Source organism: Conger conger, chromosome 8, assembly GCF_963514075.1.
Source record: "Conger conger chromosome 8, fConCon1.1, whole genome shotgun sequence".
In the NCBI taxonomy this organism is placed as follows: Eukaryota; Metazoa; Chordata; class Actinopteri; order Anguilliformes; family Congridae; genus Conger; species Conger conger.
This window is the reverse complement of record NC_083767.1, coordinates 31,650,789-31,656,788: the sequence shown is the minus strand read 5'-3', so window position 1 is coordinate 31,656,788 and position 6,000 is coordinate 31,650,789.

The window sequence follows — 6,000 nt, the reverse complement described above, 5'->3', positions numbered from 1 at the left end:
GGTATAGTAGGTGTGTGTGCATGTGCGCACGTGCACGTAAGCACACATGTCCCTTGAACAAAGGATAGGTAAAGGTAGCTGGCTTGGGTAGTTAGCTAGAGTTCTGGGTGAGAGTGTTAGAGGGTCAGTGGTTTAGCTCTACACATACGCAAAAGACAGCGAACATACAGTGGTGTGAAAAAGTGTTTGCCCCCTTCCTGATTTCTTTTCTTTTTTTTTTTTTGCATGTTTGTCACACTTTAAATGTTTCATATCATCAAACAAATTTAAATATTAGTCAAAGACAACACAAGTAAACACAAAATGCAGTTTTTAAATGAAGGTTTTTATTATTAAGAGAGAAAAAAAATCCAAACCTACATGGCCCTGTGTGAAGTGGTCCTCTTCGCACTTGTGCTTGTGTTTCATCTGTACTTTGTTGTACGTCGCTCTGGATAAGAGCGTCTGCTAAATGCTTTGTAATGTAATGTAATGTAACATCACGGGTGTTGTAGTTCTATGGAATCCAGGGACTTGTAGTCCCTACATGGCATTGAGATCAGCTGATGTGGTGTCATCCCTCTCTAACTTCTTCTCCAACCCTTTCAACCTCAGCAATGCTTGGAGGTGGCTTGGACAGTCATCACCAATGCTGATAAAATACAACTTCCAGTTTGCAGCAGTCATGTGATTTGAGTGAAAGCCATCTTGTCACTACATGGTGCAGGATGTCATGGAACTCAACATCACAATAGGCACAATACTTCTTCAGGGACTCTCTCCTTTTGTAAGAGGTGGAAAAGAAACTGTAGATTGAATGTATTGAATTCAATTGCCATTTTGGATGAATTTGGCGTCACATAGTCACAAGTAAAAATGCACAGAATCGATGGCATGTATACCTGGGATGATGCTCTTTACAAATGTACTGGTGTTTTCTAACAAAAAAAACACTTTGGCAATGTTATTCGGAACACTGACATTTTTTCAGTTTTGCATTTTTTATGAATTTGCAGAAATGTCGAAAAACATGTTTTCACTTTGTCATTAAGGATTATTGAATGTAGATTGATGGGCATAAATAGCCATTTTATCCATCTGAAATTAATTCTATAACAAAGTGTGCAAAGAGTGAAGGGGTCTGAATACTTTTGGAAGCCACTGTAGTTACATGCCTGACACATTGGCATAATGTGAGAACACATAAGGTTTGTTTCTGTATCGAAATCAAATACATTTTGGCTTTAGCAGTGCTCTAAATGTGGACCTTCTTGACCTTACCTCTACAATGGCGATTATGGCAGAGTTTGCAGCCCATAATTCCAAATTCCTACAAGGAAAAAGGCACATAATCGATGGCATGTATAGCTGGGATGGTGAAAAAAAAACTCTGGTCTTCATGTTGTCAAATGCCACTAGCAGACTCCAAAGGCAATCAAAACTAGAACTGAAAGCGTTCTTATACATCCACCAAGGAAATGATTGAATACACCTGACTATTCATAAACAGCTGAGAAGCCAACTGTCCAATTACTTTTGGTCCCCTAAAATGGGGGGAACTATGTATAAAAAGGGATCAGGAAATTTCTTCACAGATTACCTGATATGGATGTAAATACCCTCAAATTAAATGTGACAGTGTGCATTTAACCTCATTCTTCTGGAGTACTGAGCCAAAAAAACAAAAATTGTTCCACTGTCCAAATACTTATGGACTGCACTGTATTACATGAAATGGCCAATGCAAATGCCATTATTGAATTTGAATTATTGAAAATGTGAATATATGAGTGGGAATTTCACATTCAAATCAAGTTATTTAGCTATTTTACATATTTCATTTTCAATTGAATTTTGACCGTGATATACTTCCATACCTCACTCTCTCCAAGAGGGGCAGATAAGAATGTGGTGCCTTTTGAAAAGAGATTGCGGCTTGTCTGTCTTCAACAACCCCTCTCAGGTGAGTCATACACATTTCCTCAGGTTGAGTAGAGCACGTATACCATGCCTCACAGGTGCATCACACACCTTCCTCAGGTAGAGTACAGCACATATACAGTGGTGTGAAAAAGTGTTTGCCCCCTTCCTGATTTTATTTTATTTTATTTTTTTGCATGTTTGTCACACTTAAATGTTTCAGATCAAACAAATTTAAATATTATTCAAAGACAACACAAGTAAACACAAAATGCAGTTTTTAAATGAAGGTTTTTATTATTAAGGGAGAAAAGAAATCCAAACCTACATGGCCCTGTGTGAAAAAGTGATTGCCCCCTAAACCTAATAACTGGTTGGGCCACCTTTAGCAGCAACAACTGCAATCAAGCGTTTGCGATAACTTGCAATGAGTCTCTTGCAGAGCTGTGGAGGAATTTTGGCCCACTCATCTTTGCAGAATTGTTGTAATTCAGCCACATTGGAGGGTTTTCAAGCATGAACCGCCTTTTTAAGGTCATGCCACAGCATCTCAATAGGATTCAGGTCAAGACTTTGACTAGGCCACTCCAAAGTCTTCATTTTGTTTTTCTTCAGCCATTCAGAGGTAGACTTGCTGGTGTGTTTTGGATCATTGTCCTGCTGCAGAACCCAGCTTGAGGTCACGAACAGATGGCCGGACATTCTCTTTCAGGATTTTTTGGTAGACAGCAGAATTGATGGTTCCATTTATCACAGCAAGTCTTCCAGGTCCTGAAGCAGCAAAACAGCCCCAGACCATCACACTACCACCACCATATTTTACTGTTGGTATGATGTTCTTTTTCTGAAATGCGGTGTTACTTTTACGCCAGATGTAATGGGACACACACCTTCCAAAAAGTTAAACTTTTGTCTCATCAGACCACAGAGTATTTTCCCAAAAGTCTTGGGGATCATCAAGATGTTTTCTGGCAAAATTGAGACGAGCCTTAATGTTATTTTTGCTCAGCAGTGGTTTTCGTCTTGGAACTCTGCAATGCAGGCCATTTTTGCCCAGTCTCTTTCTTATGGCGGAGTCAGGAACACTGACCTTAACTGAGGCAAGTGAGGCCTGCAGTTCTTTGGATGTTGTTGTGGGGTCTTTTGTGACCTCTTGGATGAGTCGTCACTCCGCTCTTCGGGTAAATTTGGTCGGCCGGGTGTAGGGGAAAATTCACAGAACGAAAGATCTCCCTCCTAAAAGCATGATAACCAATCACAAGTCAAAATCAGACTCCACCTTAGTGAGCAGGCTGGTTCCTCCAAAACTCTCGACGATGTGTGCTAAAAGTTTATCAATATATCTGTATTTAAGTATGATATGTACCCTGTATAGTTTCAAACTGATTAACTGCTAAATTGTGCTAGGATTACACAGTGAGCCCAGCCAGCTGGCAGGGGGGGGCCCCGTCTTGAACTGTGTAGACCAAACTGTCAAGGACACGGGCAGAGTGAGATATGACTGTACAGCTGATTTCTCTAGGACTCTCGATGTTTTATGCCAGGAGTGTATCTATTTGACCTAGAACATTAATTATAGCTGAGCTTATGAAAACGCAAGAAACCACAGTGAAAACTGTCGAAATGAGAGCAAAGAATGCTACGTACATTTACTCCCTTAGAAGAGAATAATTAATCAAATGTTTAGTATATCTGTAGATTAGAAAAGTATATTAGAAGTGAATATTAATTAAATGTTTAGTTTGTCTGTATATTTTCAATGATTACTGCTGCTTAGTTCGTCTTATAAAAGCGAAAGATACAGAGTGACGTGTATGGATGACGTGTTAGAGGGAGGGCATCCAGAACTTTATGAGGTCTGGTAGTTTGCCAAGAGCAGGTGCGGGGTGAAGTGAGGACACGTAGTTGGCAGAATGCCCTGAACTTTGTACAGAGTTGGCAGAGCATAAGGACCGTTGGCAATTTGCCACAATGACGTTGTGGGAGGAGCGTTGGGAGGAGTTACGATAAGAAAAGTGTGGGTGATTTGCCAGAATGAGGTTCGAGGAGGAGTTGTAGGTGGAGTAACTGTGTATAAAATGGGTGTACAAATGCCAGTCGGGGTTCAGTTCTGGAGAGCTGATCCGGCTTTATGCACGTGTGCTAATAAAGTCTGATTTTCCTGAAGATCTTGCTGCCTGGTGTCGTCTTTTCCCTCGCGAAGATGTTTTTCGACAAATTGAAGATTTGGACTCTGTCGTTTCCTAGACACGACACGGGCACTCCTGGGAAGGTTCACCACTGTTCCATGTTTTCGCCATTTGTGGATAATGGCTCTCACTGTGGTTCGCTGGAGTCCCAAAGCTTTAGAAATGGCTTTATAACCTTTTCCAGACTGATAGATCTCAATTACTTTCTTTCTAATTTGTTCCTGAATTTCTTTAGATCTCGGCATGATGTCTAGCTTTTGAGAATCATTTGGTCTACTTCACTTTGTCAGGCAGGTCCTATTTAAGTGATTTCTTGATTGAGAACAGGTGTGGCAGTAATCAGGCCTGGGTGTGGCTAGAGAAATTGAACTCAGGTTTGATAAACCACAGTTAAGTTATGTTTTAACAGGGGGGGCAATCACTTTTTCACACAGGGGCATGTAGGTTTGGATTTTTTTTCTCCCTTAATAATAAAAACCTTCATTTAAAAAAACTGCATTTTGTGTTTACTTGTGTTGTCTTTGAATAATATTTAAATTTGTTTGATGATCTGAAACATTTAAGTGTGACAAACATGCAAAAAAATAAGAAATCAGGAAGGGGGCAAACACTTTTTCACACCACTGTACATTCTGACATCTGGGTTTACATCTGTAAGCGGTAGCCTGAACTGAGGTCCTCAACTTCACTAGTGGGATATTCTGTCTTGTCTGTCTGCACCTCTCTCTGTGTGACGACTGGATGTTCTCACTGGCTATATTTTGCAATATATAAACTTAATACCCACACTTCCCATGGGCTCACACATAATACATGCAATTCTACCGCAAAGGTGCTTATTGCCCATTTCCCCATGTTGATGGTATGTAATCTTCCTCTCTCATACTGCATACTGACACAGAGAATCCTGGGGTTGTGATGGGCATGCTCAGTTCCTCACCTTGACAGGGATGGACAGATGCCTCAAGTTCTACATTCTGTACATTCAGAACCCGGGGGGGGGGGGGGAGTGTTGGAGGGGTAAAGTGTTGCATTAAAATGGGGTGTATGCCAGCGGTTATGGAACTCAGCCCTTCATGATTTACCCCTGAGGTAAAACCATGATAAAATCATCTGACTGACTGCAGTCTGTAGTGTGGTTCAGTGACTGATGAGGGAAGTTTAAATCCTCCCTCTGCAGCGAAACAGGAAGGTTCAGTCATAACCACCCTGAATCACAAAGCAAGGGTACAGTACAAAAACCTGTTCATTCCACACACTCACTTGAGCGTGATACATGAGTAATATGCTCATCATAGTTTGTATGTGCAGTACTTGAGACCTCTGGTCATTTATTTAAAGCATGTTCATTTATTTCAACCCTTAATAATCTCCCTTGGCTCTCTCTTTATTTTAATATGAATGTCGATCTTTTTACCAGTGTTTCTGCCCCCCTCCAAATGAAATGTATTTAATTGTAATGAATACCAATGGCTCCTTTTAATTGGCTGTCCCTCCAGGTCAAGCTACCCCCTACCCTTCCTCCCTGTCTGTTTATGTGTGTTAATAGTGAGTGCTGCGTTAATGAGATCACATTAGGATCCTTGACATTGTTGTGCTCTTTTTAGTTGCAGTGCTAACCTTTAGCAACAATAAAGACCTTGAAAATGATGGCTGCTGTGTGTTGCGGAGAGGTGGAGAGAGTGAGAAAAAATGAGCCACATGAATAGTAGTTGCCTGGAGCCAGGCAATATGAGTGTGCATCCAATTAGAATGTTGTTGTGGTGAACTCTGACAGTATGCTGATGTACACACTACTGTGTCCTGCAGAGACTAAATTTGTACCAACTTGTGATCCTTTAGGAATGTATTACCCTACCCCTCAAATACATTTTTCATCCTTTGTTCAGTCTAACAACATTTATTGAAATAT